At 46.6% G+C, this 15,195-nt stretch overlaps 1 long non-coding RNA gene across 1 annotated transcript; it reads right to left on the bottom strand.

The window, feature by feature from the left end:
- Positions 1-342: 342 nt before the first annotated feature.
- LOC140219321 (uncharacterized) lies at positions 343-11,530 on the bottom strand. The gene is made up of 3 exons (XR_011895511.1): positions 10,991-11,530; positions 5,060-5,223; positions 343-421 (listed from the first exon to the last, which is right to left on the bottom strand). It is a non-coding gene; the product is annotated as an uncharacterized lncRNA (long non-coding RNA).
- Between the last annotated feature and the right edge of the window lie 3,665 nt (positions 11,531-15,195).

Below are 15,195 nucleotides of genomic sequence, written 5' to 3'. Positions count from 1 at the left end.
ATCTTCCTCTGATCAATAGTTCCGTTTGTTGTTCAGCCTGCAGGGAAAAAACTGAAGCGTAATATGCTATTCTCAGCGTGTAGAATATCTCGGCTTTGAACGGGCTCGAACACCACCTTGCAGGTTGCACAGACAAAGCCGGTACAATGAAATACACCAATGTCGTTTTTGTTACACAGGCGCACAAAGTAACGAGGTTTTCTATACATTTTGCTAGTAACCGCTTGGGCAACCATCCCGACGCCACTCTCAACGGGATAAAAATTGGCCTGCTATGGTTGATAAGAAGCGATATCTTGAAAGCAGATACGGTTGTGGCTCAAAAGCGTGACTTACTTGTTGTCGTAGTTGTCCCAGTTTGGGTACTAGTGGTTTCTGCTGGCATGCTGCTAGTCATTTTCGCCGTAGTGGGAGCAGTCGTCTGTAAAAACAAATGATTTCTGAGATTCCCATTGTGTTTTGCCAAAATTGCTTGATATTAGACTGCAGAAATGGGCAAGACTACTCTTGCGGGTTTGTTTTCGGTGTGGCAATATTGCCGAAAATAGTTTCCTCATAGAAGTTACGACTTTGGCTCCATAACTACGCTAGTTATCCTCATGTATCTAGAATAAATATATTGTAGTTGTTTCTTATAATTCCGATTAGAATTCTTCGCATGCGTCGCACAATTTCATGCGTGTTTGTCTATAGGTCTTCTTTGTAGCTACTAACATCCTTCACGCCAACTTGGATCGCTGAAGAGCATAGTGTCCAATTGGTTTAGCATCATGCCGCACGCCAAAGACAACGAGGCGCGAAGCCAACCATCAGACCAACTTGGGAAACAGGCTATGTTATGACCGTTGGCATATTATGCTCTTGGCAACCAAGTACAGGGTGATTGGAAGTGCAGATAGACTACTAGAAGTCATCAAAAAGAAAAAGAAATAGAGATAGCGAATTGGTTGCAAATATCGGAAATAAGAAAGACCATGGAAATTAAAAGGAAAGGAAAGAAAGAGAAGAATCGGTACGCTAATGCACAGGGCAGTGCCTTGCTATTTGAGGCTCTAGCTGGTTGCCTAAGCAAATGACACACCGGAGCAAACATTCGCTACAAGATGATTCATCTAAAGGCTACAGTAAAGATTCGGTGATCAATGGGCACATCTTAATGAAATGCGAAAGGAATTCACCCAGTCAGACTCGATAGTGACGTAGACCTTCCAAAAGCACTTGGATTTAAATTGTACTTACGTACGAACCAGTCCACAGTCTAGATAAGCAAGAAACGTTTAGCATACTGGTGGAAAAAAAAACTGGGATGAACTTGATCACACCAGATCGGTTACAGGCATAAGTAGTGGTGCAAGGTAGGCGGAGAAGTTCTGAAAATTCTAGAATGCAAAATGTAAACACGAAAATGTTTGAATGTAAGACCTGTAACGCATACCTGAATAAACCAAACATGCAAGATGACTATTGGTCAGCGTCCGGTTAAAAAGGGGATGCCAATCAATAACATCATCGTGGTACGTTAGAGGAGCACTGCAGCTGTACTCGTTTTAATGGCTTCGTGCGTTGGTGTTTCGAGCCTAACATTTGGCGATATCTACGGAAGGAGGCTGCGAAAAGCGTCCGTAGCCAGCACGCTGTGACGAAGTGCTTAGCTGAGCGTTTGGGAGTGAAAAAGTCGAGTGCGCGCACAAGATAATCACTTCTATGTGTGATTGCGGTTACTGTATTCGCAAAGGAAACACTGAAGGCGCTTCATAACCATAAAAAGCAGATGTTTTCCCATTATTGCGGCAATATCGTAGGGACTGTAGCACTGAGTAAGAATATTGGGCTCACGTATTTCCATAGAAAGGCGTCCCACATATATGTCTATCTCAATGAATTCGCTATCTTCGAATAGTGATGTTGATTATCCCCTCAAAACTTTCTTGGTGGTTTTCAAACTTATTTTTGTTCTTTTCGCAGTCTTCATAAACAGAGCATACGCGTTACAGAAATTATACACGGTGCGTGTGACATTTTGGATGTCACTGTCCAAGTTATTCGCTTATGGTAAGAAGGGGTTTCTATCAAACAGAAAAAAGGAAGCTACCATGTTGTGAGTGTATTTTTCTAGCACTTAGAAGTCAGGGTTTTCACCAATCTTTTGTGATGCTAATGGCGAGCTAGCACGTTTCTCGTGCATGACAAAGTTTTAAAACGGAAACAAGGTAAACACCTTATTTACATTCACAAAACATTTCTAGATGCGCTGCCTTATTTTCATAAAGTGACGTAAACTACAAAATCACGGAGATAGGTCCGACTATCGAAACGTTGGCCAGCCTATCTGAGGCCTGTATACTGTGATCTTTATACCACAATTTTCAAATATATTATTCGGAATAGAGCTCAAATCAACTAGGCTAAACGCGTATCAGTAAGTCACCTAACGCTACTACTGAGGCGCCTTGTTTCACAACATGTGGCAGAGGAAATGAAAGAAAGCTTTGTTTTCAGAAGTTACTAACGAAGTCATCAGCGCGCATGTCCCCAATACGCGCAAGAGTGCACTGTACCAAGAAGTTACCGGGCTATTTAAATGTAGCAGGAGAATATTAGTGGACGCACACTATCGAATGCTTGCTTGTACCCTTGGGCTCTGATAGCAGATGCGCGTAACGAAGTTTAGTGTACGTTGTGCGAATTAGCCAGTGCACAATATGTTGCCGGGGCGAGGGTAATAATTTTGCGCTTTACTAAAGAAAGACGGTGTTGTTTTAAACCATCTTCAAGCCGCAAAGTGGCCGCAGCAGCTGCCAATCTTGAGTCTCCCACAGGCGCATTCGGTGCCTTACTCAATATCTATAGATCACTTGACAAATGGCACGGGGTGACAACGAGTAGTAACTTCCCCATAACCACGCACACCACCCATACAGGACGGGTTTCGAGGGTGGCAATATGATTTGTGGCTATTTTGCTTGAGTGCTAACAAAATTACCGTCTGCAGCCTTCTTGAGAATAATTATGCCAGCAATTTTATGTGCCATAGCTTCGCAAGGTACCTCACCTTATCTTTACTTATAGGAACCTTATGTCACTTTACGTAGTGGGAATGTACGCTAAGAATGTCTTAGTCATGCCGAGGTTGCTTTACCTACGAAGTTGTCCTTCGGTCCGAGGATTTTTTTGTATTACGGAAGCTCCGGAAAGTGCGCATTAATCTCAAGCATAACATTTAGCTTCCCTTGGGAAGTATTGCACTCAAGACCACCCTAACAGTATAAACGACAGCGCTGCGGCGGATGGCGGAGAAAGGCTAATTAATGACGCAAGCAAACTATTGGAGGGGGTGACGCCAAGTGTGCTGATGACGTTCCGATCATTATAAGCCGGTATCGCTCCTTACCACCTTATCCATCCCCGACAAACCATTAGGACCCGTGACCAACCGTATTCCGGTGGCGGCTGCATATGGATCGGTCGCGAGGGCACCTGTCTTGAAAGAAAGGTGCCACGGGGACACAGTGTGGCCAGGGTTGATAGTTTCGTGCTGCTCAATTCTCGTTCCTTAGTCTGCGTTGAAGCGAGACGCAAGGCCCCTTATCTTGAAAGCGATCTGTGACGGCGGCAGAGAGTACACCGACTCCTGATAGCTTCAGGAGTACTGTGTTCTCGTGGCTTAGTACGTGTTGAAGCGAAAGGCAGCACGAAGGTGAGTACGATCGCTGCTGCGATCTCTTTTATGAAAGCGATCGTCTTATGGGATAGAAGAACGGATGGATGGTGTTTCTCGTTGGGTAAGCTGAGAAGTCCTTACGCATTGAAAAAAGTAGTTCACAAAAATATACTGTAACCACGCTTTGCGGCTGCGCATTTATCGAAGCATAAGCGAAAGTTTTCCGCAAAGATACATGTCGAGTACATGACCAGCACATGACAACAGCAGGAGGATTACAAAAATGCTTCTCTTGTCGGTACGCGTCGTTACGCACATGATCCGCAACTGGGGCCTCGTGGCAATGGCGGTGTGGGGTTTAGCACGAGGTCCCGGCACCAAACTCTTGGCCGTGCAGCCGCGCTTCAATTGGGGCTGAATGCAAATACGCCTATGTACTGTGCATGGTGTGCATTTGAACGAAGGCTAGGTCATGAAAAAATAATCCGAAATTCCGCACTACAGCTTGCCTCATAATAAAATCAGGGTTCTGATGCGCAAAACGCCAGAATGTAAACTTCTGCTGACGCACTGCTGTGTCTCACGGGAAGCGATATTGCAGCGATGTTTTTTTTTTGTTGTTGTCTTGCCTTCTTGCGCTTTTTCGCAGTTTGCCAGAGCAACACTGGGCGAACGATATCTACGAGCTTTGAACGGAATATTATAAGAGTGGAACAGCATCGTTGCAACATAACAGCCATGATTATGTGGCTTTTGGGTGTTGCTCGATGCTGCTGGTGTGTTGCCGAATAGCTGACAATTAGGAATAAATGAATTAGGCTCCCAGTGGTGTGACTGAACCTCGATTTCCCCCCCCCTCCTCAAAGTGGCTCGATTGGTACTTAACCAAACCTAACCTAACCTAACTTAACCAGTACACCCCAGTCGCATGTAAACTCTATCGCACCAGCTCCAACGCCAATTTTCCTTTTCCGCAACAAACAGGAATGAAACAGGCAAATTAACAGGACATGAATAACTGCTTGAAGAAAGATTTCATTTACATAAATTTCGAATGTTCGCTGGATTTACGCGTTTTATTTTGTTCTTGCCGCCTCACGATATAGAATGCTGAAACAAAAAAAGATATGTAGCAGTGCTACGAGGACTAAACATGCACATCTCCCAAGCCAGAGATCTCAAAAGTTAAGATAATCACCAAAATTGCACTGTAAAGTGCTGCCACCCAAAGCAGCTTACTTTTGTTCGCTGCTACAGAACTTCCTAAAAGTGCTTGTCGCTATGAGTACAACCAGGTTTTGCACAAAAGATACGTATTACGCTGGTAGCGATCGCCATGCTAACTACAGGTTGTTCAATGGAAATTCCGGTTATCAAGCAGGGCTGATAGCCACTCACAGTTTTCTTGGACTGGGTGCTCCTTGGTGGAGAAGGACCTTTAGAGTGAGAGTACTCGCTAGTGCCACTAGGGCCACTAGGGCCACCAGAGCCACCAGTGCCACCAGTGCCACCATCGCCACCGCCACCGTTATCAGTAGATTCCCCGCCGTTGCCATCCGTAACTTAAATTAAAAAAACAGGTGAAAAAAACTGTTCAATAAAAAGTGACCAATTTCTCTATATTCATATAAATGTGAAGTAAACATTGTTATAGAATATACGGCGAAAGGGTAAACACTACGATAAAAACAAAAACAGAGCATAGGAGTCACAGCAAATTCTGACAAAAAGAAAGCACGAAAACTACTACGAAATATTAGATTTCTCTAGATTAAGAAGACCTTCCTTATTTTCAATATATGCCTAATATTGTACTGATTAACAGGAAACGCAAAAGCCTGTCTCGGTTGCACGGCTGGCAAGAAACCTTATACAAAGCAGTGGGTAGCCTTTGTAAGAAAGACTGCATATCTAAACAAGTTGTTCGCCTTAGTGCACTTCCTTAAGCTGCACCAAACATGGTGACAATAGACGTGATATAAAGGTCGAGACCTTTTTTTTTCAAATTTTATTAAAAGCCAATAGCCTACATAAAAGTCGAGACCCAGCCCCGGGTCTTGAGTGATATTTAGAACTCCTGGGCACAACCTTAGAGGCACGGAGATTAGGTCTACTACAACAATGTGTGAGCGAGCGAAATTCCTGAAAACATTACGGACCGATACCAGGAGAATTGAGACAGCTGAACTTATTCCAATTTCATCTCGCAGCTGGCAGCACGAGACACGAGACACATGGGCCGGAGCACGCCATATATAAAAGGCGGCCTGAGAGGATGACGATGACTGCTAGGAGGGCCCCCAGTTTTTCGCAGAAGAGCAGCAGTGTAGTGGTAGCCAACACACAACCCTCTGATGCTGGGCCATCGGGCAGGTCTGTCGTTTGAGTGGTTGTATAAAGTCGCAGAGAGCGGATAATAATGGCGAGGTGGCTAGGTAGGCTGGTTTGACCCTGTCTATCGGCACGACTTCATCACGTGCCTTAAGGTCGACGATAAGAGTTTTTACTGTCCGCTTTAGTACCTTGAAAGGGCAATCATGGGGAGGCGTAAGAGTTGATCGGATGCCTTCACGCCATAAGAAAACGTGGCTCACTGTAGACAGGTCTTTTCTGAGAAAAACATTACTTAAGGAACAATCTTGCTTGGTCAAGCTCGCCAGTGTCGAAACAGGAAGCCGAAACCCTGAACACAGCTGCCTGGATCGGGCTTCGCCACAGTAGCTAGCGCGAAAATTTCTCCGGTCAAACGCAACGTTGTTGGGTAGGCCAGTTCAGTAGCTGTGCAGCCTAGGTATTTCTTGAAAGAGGACCACTCGCCTAGCAGGACCAGAGGAATGTCTTCGGCCAATGAAGAGCGAGTCCGGAGGGCTATTAAGGTGGCTTTAAGTTGACGGTGAAGGCGTTCAGCCAGTCCATCTGCTGCTGGCAGATACCTGGTAGTATCGATATGGCGGACTCTAAGCAGGCCCGTCAGTTCGCCTAAGAAATCACATTCGAACTGTCGGCTGCGATCGGCCCTAAGAACGTTGGAGAATCCAAAGCCTGAGATCCAGTCACTGGCGAATGGAGAAGCCACGATAAGTACCATTATGTCAGTCACAGGAAGTGCTTTATGCCCGCGAGCATAAAGGGTTACACAACTGAGTTTGTAACAAGCGCCTCGGACTGGTGGCAGCGGGCCAACGATGTCGACGTGAAAGCGATCGAATCGGGCGTCATGGGGACAAAAGAAGTGAATTAGCAACTTCATGTGTAATGTTATCTTGGAGCATTGACCGTGAAGGCGTTCGCGAGCCCATTGGCGCACACCAAAGTTCACACTTGACCCCGCACAAAGCGAGAAGCTATTAAACGTTGGGCGGCACAAAGTACGGGATGACTTGTGCCATGGAGCTTGTCGAATACTTGATGGCAGAGTAGGAATAGAATGAATGGGCCTGTTCGACCACTTGGCACGCCACAAGTGATAGTGACTGAATAAGATGGAAGGGGCACATCGGCCAGCGTTAATGACGTAGCAGAGGACCGGAGCTCCCGAATCTTGACGGCCCGAAGTTCGACGTCCTGTAGCATGAGGTCACGCAACTCTGCTATTGGTATACTAATTGGGGCGATCTTGGGAAGAAAACGGTGGTGGAACTTATGCAGCCCAAGTTACTCACGGAGCTTTCGCAGTCACTTTGGGCGAGGTAACTCGAACAAGGTTTGAGCTTTCTTTTCCACTGGTCTGGTTCCTATGGGACTCAGGCGGTGTCCGAAGAACTAAACGCCGTGGATGCCAAACATACACTTTGCGGGGTTCATGAGAAGGCCGCGCTCCTCGGGCTGAGAAAAAAGCAGGCGCAAATGTTCGCTATGCTGCCCAACGTTAATACGATAGTCACCAGGAGATCATCGAGCGATGGAAAGACGAAGGGGAGTCCTCGAGTGACTTTTTTGGTAAACCTCTGGAACATCTGAGCAGCCGTTCTCAGTAAGAACGGCATGCGGACGTACCCAAAAAGCTCAAATTATATCGCAATTGCAGTTTCAGGACGTCAGCTGGCTCGACGGGAACTTGATGGAAGGCCTTCGCTAAATCTAAGTTTCCGAATATTACGGTTGAGCTAGAGAGGCGCGAAGTCATGGCATTGACGGAGTCGACAGCGATAAGGATGGTGCACTCGTTGAGGTCATGGTATTTGCTGCATTGATGCCAATCCCCTGGGTTACGCTTTGGTACCATGTGTAGAGCTGAAGCCCAACTGCTCAAAGAAGGATGGATGACACCAAGTTGCAGCATGTGGTCGATTTCTCTTCTTGCGATGACAAGATGGCCGCCAGTGCGAGGTCTGGTGAGACAGAAAAATTGGGGCCTGTTGTGACAATACGATGTGTGACGCTGTAATGTGCTGACATTTCAAATTTGCAGGGCTTCAGGATGGCTGGGAAGTTTGACACAGTTGAGTCGAACGCAGATGATTATCTTTTGTACCATTCTAGCGGATGTTGTCATAGGCGCCTTGTATTGACATCGTAGTCGTCGTGTCCACGAGGTGACAAGCATGAAGGTCATCACTAAATGGGAAGTAGGCCAGAAAATCCGCCGCCAAAATGGCCCTACGTACGTCTGCCACAATGAACGGCCATTGTAAGGTACGTCGGTGACCTAAGTCGGGAGTAAGAAAGCGCTGGTCATATGTGTTGATACAAGAGCTGTTGGCTACTTGAAGGGGCGCAGTTTTCTGGCACCCTGCCACTCTAGCCGCGTGGCAGGAACAACGCTGACCTCTGCGTCAGTAACCACGTGAAAATGTTGTGCGACAATCCTGTAAGTCACGCAGAAAGGCGACACGTACGGCAAGAGTCACCGGCTACCCTCTGTGGCTCTGCCGCGTATTTCCTGGCCAGATGCGAGGGGAACGGCTTTGATATGGGCGGCCAGCGAATTTGTTGGGATGCTAGCAGTATGTGCCACGACAAGGGCCGGAAAGTGAGCTGGACCGAGAAGGCAATCTGAAACAGCAATAGCCGTCGCGCTGACGATGGTGGGGTTAAGACCGTAGTGCAGTAATGCTCTCAACAAATTCGTGAACAAATTCGCTCAAGGCAAAACTGCCGATGTTCGAGGTGCGACAAAGTAGCGGGCGTTGTTGCTACAGTACATCTTGCTGATCAGTCAGCGAAGAGATCTGCAAGCTCTGCAAGGTTGCAGAACGACACGTCTTGTGGCGTGGTAGCCGAGGCCACCAGCAGATCTTGCCGGCAGGCGAGACGAAAGAGTTCATGCAGCAGCTGACTGTGTGCGTTCTGCGTATAGTCTCTGAGAAGCCGCCAAATTCGGCGTCGAAGTTACGACGGTGGAAGGTGGCCGAGCACTTCTTCATTGAGAAGCTGCTGGAAGCGCTTGCGCACAGACGGGAACTTGCAATGCAGCATCGTCGATTTGAAGTAGTCATAAGATGTGTCGCCGTGGGGTGTGTCCACAACGTTTTGGAAGTACTCAACAACCTCTGTAGACAGTGCCGAGACAGCGTGGCGGAGCTTCGCGTTCAAAGAGTTAATCCTGCGAATGTTGATGATCGCTTCCATTGAGTAAACCAGGTTACACGATTTCGGGCCAAATGGACGTCAGGTGAATCTGCACCGTGGTGAGACCCTTTACGCTTGTCGGTGGTCTCTCGTTCGTGGCCTCCTTCATGACGTCTTGCTCGCCGTACGATCACGTCCGCGTCACCACGTGATATAAAAGGTGGTGACGTCCACTACAACAAAATCAGCAGACGAAAGATCTGAGAACTGTTCAGACCGATGACAAAGAAACCGAAGCCGAAGAACCCCTTTTATACTTCTTCAATTTTCATGTCACAGCTCGCCGCAAGAGGCATTAGACACACGTAACAAAGCACACCTTATGCAAAAGGCGGGGAAGGAAGATGGCAATGTCTGCTAGAATGTAAACTAAGTGCTATTAGCTAGCAAAAAGAGAACAACGTTCAGGCTAAACAGCCAATCAAACACAGACTTGGAAATGGGGTAAAGTACTGAAGTCTCGTTTACCGAAATATAAACCTATTTTTTGTCAGAGCACGTAGAAATTAGTAGTCATGCGAAACAAGACGTATTTTCTTGTTTCTCTGTAAATATGTGGTTATAGCATTTAGGTCTTTTAATTATGAAAGCAGAATTTTCTCAACGCGACTACAATCGCACTCCCTGCTGGTCAAACTTGCACCTGTTTGAACCACTACAGGCATATGGAAGGCGGAGTGCATTGCTCTCCGATACCATTGTCCTGTCTCCGCTGCATGCATTTTTTTAGCGCTAAAGCAACATACTATAAGGTACCTTATCTAGTAAAGTGTAAACATTCCCAACCGATTTATATGAAAAGTCAATAACTGAACGCTACACTTCTTCAACACAAGCGAAGATCTATGACCTTGAGAAATGTTTAGAACATGCCTTTTAATTAGATTTAGTCGCGAATGTTTTTTAGGAGATGCGAATTTAATGTTGCATCTCAGCGGAACGTGATTTGGAGTGGCACATCGATAATTATCAGCAATGTTTTGCAAGGGTAGCTATAATAGTGCTTCTTCAGGAATCAGTTATTAACCAAAACGTTATATGCCCTTTGTCGACACCTTGGTTTCGTAAAATTTAGCTACGCAAGATATGAGAATACTGACCAGACGAAAGCGACAATATATGATTGATTCGCATGCAGCGCGTACATCCAGCATTCACACTTCATGATTTAAATGGCTTCGTATCATGTAATATTACATTCAACCTCCAATACCTCGTTGGTTAGCACGAACAGACTTGTACATCTTCGCCATCGTCAAGTACAACATATTCTGGGCATACAAGACGTTGTCTCAGCGATAACTTCCGCGAGCACGAATACACGGCGCAAGTATTTATGAAAATCAAGACGTCCCAGCTGTATTAGATATTGCCGGCACCCTATTTTATAGTTCGCGACATCCTAGCAAATAAATCAAATCTGGGACCAGGGAAAGGGCTGCAGTGGCAGAACGCATTGCCTGTGCTGGATTTGCGTGACCGTCGTTTGCAATTCGACAGATCCTAAATGGACAACTAGCGGTGTTAATGGAGGAAATAAAGAAGTTGAATATTTTATTTGTTCCTCTCAGCGGGGAAAATCAGCGAATCTTCACAAGCATGCTCGGACTATAGATACGCTTGCGTAAATTCTAGTTTAAATTAAAGGTTGTCTCCTTAAATTTTAGTTGAAGAAATATAATGAATCCCTTATAGTTTTGCACAATGCGCCAAGACACGTTCCACAGAATTGCTCTGTAGCAACATATATATGCTCACTTTCTGAGCCGCCCATCGAAGAGGCCAGCATGGCAATCACCACTATGGCCAGAAGAACGCAGCACAGGCCACCCCACAACTTCCGAGAGTCGCTGCGTATAGAATGTTAAGAAAGTGTTACACAATATCCTGGGAAGGCGGACGCAATCCCGCATATGTGTGTCGTAATTTGGGTGCACCCAGGGTGCATGCCGACATAATCAATCGCTGATAAAAATTTACCATCCTCAAGTGGCCAATTGAATATTTACTTAAAGACTACGGCATACGATACTTACTCTTCTACCCACTGCAACAAGATTCGCCGCATTACGTGTTCAAAATTACCTAGTCTAAATAATTTCGCTAAGCTGCCACAAATAATCCTTCTCCTTTTACACAGTCTAAGAATGCTGCGTAGTTTCGCTCCTGAGCAAAGTACCTAACGCATCACCTAACCACGTAACCACCTAACGTATCACACGTCACGCTTCTTGTCCCGATTAGTTTTCTTCGCTCACATATTAGCCTCGTTTGAGGAATCAGTGAGTGTTTAACGCATCGTTTCATTGCAATGTTATTGTGGGAAGCGTATTATGAACAAATTAATACACGTTGCGACAAAGGCCAGATATTTATTTTACTTTATTTGCACATAGTGCGGCCCGATCGGGTTATTACAGGAGTGGGTGTGAAAGGCAGAGCAATAACAAATAATAAATAATACAGGCAATACGAACAATACAAAACAATAAAAGCCAAAACTATTCAATGGCCGCAAAGGATAAGTTGAAAGGAAGGTAATAAACAGGGCAAGGCGAAGAATTCCAGCGTTCTATTACACACGAAAATGAACTGCATTTAAAGCTGTCCGTACGGGCAAAATAAGCGGGGATGTTTAGGTGGTGACTTCTAGTATTTGATGGGTTTGCAGGAGTTACGTTTTATCTGAGGATTTACATATATAAGATATATGTAGAGAAAAACTTGAACTTTTGAGAATTTTCAGCTGCTCTCTCACCCTGCTCTTTATGATCTGTTGATATAACCGACGTGCCGGATGCTTCGTATGCAGAGCTCACTGACTTACGTGCACTTTCCACTTCTGCTCCGCCATCACCTGACTTATTCACACCTTTCATTGCCGATGACCTTACTTCCGAGCAGCGCTGCCAGCTTCTTCACAAGCTTGCCCAGTTCCGCTCTTCTTTTGATGTCGCTCAGCCTTTTCTGGGTCGCTCGTCAACCGTCAGCCACCACATCGACACTGGCTCCAACGCACCATTGCGGCAGAGCCCGTACCGCGTATCCGCCAAGGAGCGTCAGGTGATCAGTGAGCACGGGGACGAGCTCCTTCAGTGCGGCGTCATTCGACCTTCCAATAGCCCGTGGCCATCACCGGTGGTTCTCGTCAAAAAGAAAAGACGGTTCTATTCGGTTCCTTCGTCGATTATCGCCGTCTTAATAAGATAATGCGCAATAACGTCTACCCTCTACCGCGCATTGACGACGCTCTGGACAGCTTGCAATGCGCTAAATTCTTCTCTTCGTTGGATTTACGCTCGGGCTACTGGCACGTCCGGATGTCAGCAGTTTATCACCCTAAAACTGCATTCATTACGGCAGATGGTTTATACGAATTTAATGTTATGCCATTTGCCCTATGCAATGCGCCTGCTACGTTTGAACGAATGATGGACAATATCTTGCGCGGCCTAAAATGGAGCACGTGTTTGTGCTACCACGACGACATCGTTGTGTTCGCTCCTGATTTCAGCACGCATCTTCTTCGAGTTAGGCAAGTGCTCACGTCCTTGACCAACGCCGGCCTGCAACTGAACCTGAAAAAGTGCCCCTTTGCCGCGCGCAAGCTCATGATCCTAGGTCACGTCGTATCACAAGACGGCGTTTGCCCCGACCCATCAAAACTTCGCGCCGTGGCAGAATTTCCGTAACCTAAGACACTCAAAGAACTCGGCGCCTTCATCGGCCTCCGTTCTTACTTCAGACGCTTTGTTCGCAATTTTGCCTCGATAATCTCACCTCTGACACAACTCTTAAGTGGCGCCAACGACCTATCCACCTCGGCTCCTGCATGCGACACCGCGTTCGCGACCTTACGGCATCTCCTGACGTCTCCGCCTATACTACGACACTACGACCCCACCGCCCTAACAGAAGTGCACACCGATGCCAGTGGTATTGGCCTTGGTGCTGTCCTTGCGCAGTGCAAGTCGTGCTACTCCGAGTACGTCGTTGCTTACGCCAGTCGTGCATTGACCAAAGCGGAACGCAATTACAGCGTCACAGAAAAAGAATGCCTGGTCATATTTTGGGCACTCGGGAAGTCTCGCCCCCATTTATACTGCAGGACTTTCAATGTGGTTACTAACCATCACGCCCTCTGTTGGTTATCCTCTCTAAAAAGCCGTCTGGACGCCTTGCCCGCTGGGCAAGGCGTCCAGACGGGTCTTTTACGACATGCACGTCATATACCGCTCAGGTCGCAAGCACACTGACATCATCCTCCGATTTGTCACGTACGCATATAATACGGCTACACAAAATACCACAGGATTTTCTCCTTACTTTCTTCTGTACCGTAGCGATCCTTCACATACCATCGATACGGTTTTTCCTTATACACCAGACACGTCAGAATGTGCTCCCGTTACAGCTGTCACCCTATACGCCGAGGAATGCCGTCAATTAGCCCGAAAGTTCACCTTCGCTGACCAACAACGACAAAAAGCCTATTGTGATGGTGACGCTACGAATCCGAACTTCACTCCTGGCACCCTTGTCTTGTTGTCCGTGCCTTCTACCACGCCTGGACTTTCGACAAAACTTCTCTCGCAGTATGATGGACCATACCGCATCGTGGAACGCACCTCACCGGTCAACTATACAATAGAGCCGCTTACATCGACATCCGACAAGCGCCGCCATGGCCGGGATGTTGTTCACGTTCGCCGCCTGAAAAAAATCTATGACTCGCTCGTCGCCACGCCGTAAGTCGCCAGGATGGCTCCGCTTTTGCACCGGGGGTAATTGTATTGAAGACGAAGAGCACAAGAACAAGGCCAGCCAGAGCATCTCGTCCATGCCTGCTGTGCAACCAGTGGGCCAGCGGGATCGCCAGTGCTTAGCACGAGTGTGAGCCGTTCGGGCAACCAGCTGTTCCTGCTCTGCGTCACCTGCCTCCTCGGTTACGAAGAGACGTTACCTTCGGAACTGTTCAGTGCACCCATTACAAAACTAATGTTGAATTCCAATGACAGATCGCGAGCGCTCGGCCGAATCACAAACAGAGCGCGTCGATCCCACTGAGATTGCTCTCGCCAAATCTGCGAATGGAATGCGTGCGCTCCCGCGTGGGCATTTAGTACAAGAAATCAATTGAGAGTGCGCTACGGGAGAGCTGGATCGGGTAGATCGCATCACCATTACCACCATCATCTAGATAATCCCCACATTCCCTGAGTTTGTTTTTCTTCCGTGTCGGAATAATCATGATCATGCATGAAAACTTATAGTGGCCGAGTCTGAGCTGTCACTATCCAGCAGCAGGAACAAAACGGATGGCGCAACGTAACGTTCATGTTTTCCCTGTCGTCTGTAGCTTCTCGCGACCGGAAACAGGCGACCGTGACCGGAAGCAGAAGCGGGTGAAGGATATACGTGACGTGCACTTCCAATCAAATATGCCGATTTCGGCGGAGCAATATTTTTGGTCCGCAGAGCAACCCGGAATCGGTGACTGCTACCAATATACCATTGGAACAAACAATTCACGCACTCATTCTGCCGTTGGAAGAGGATTGTTAGACATAGAAGAGAAAACCTTGCTTTGGATCTACCGTTGCATTTCAAGATCACTGAGTTTTCTAAAACGAAGACTGCTTCACTTGACAGCCTAGATGCCTACGAGCACAATAATTTCAACAATATTCTCTTTGGTTAGACGCAATAATTAGAGGCAAAGAATAGAAGTAAAATGCATATTCATGAAGCTGAAGATTCTAACACCGAATGAGTTTGGTAAAAGTGTCACAATGCCGAAAAGTTGTACAATAGCCTGGCAACCCATATAAACACCCCCCTTTTCTGTCGAAACCGGGAACTAATAACATTACAGATTCTGGAATATATTATTCTTCAAACGACTCAAGAAAACTTAGCCCTGATACAACACAGATATAATTCCATTCAGGATCACAAGACTG

The sequence above is a fragment of the Dermacentor andersoni genome, chromosome 7 (assembly GCF_023375885.2).
Source record: "Dermacentor andersoni chromosome 7, qqDerAnde1_hic_scaffold, whole genome shotgun sequence".
Classification (NCBI taxonomy): domain Eukaryota; kingdom Metazoa; phylum Arthropoda; class Arachnida; order Ixodida; family Ixodidae; genus Dermacentor; species Dermacentor andersoni.
The sequence above is the reverse complement of the archived record's forward strand: the minus strand, read 5'-3'. Positions and strand labels throughout refer to the sequence as shown.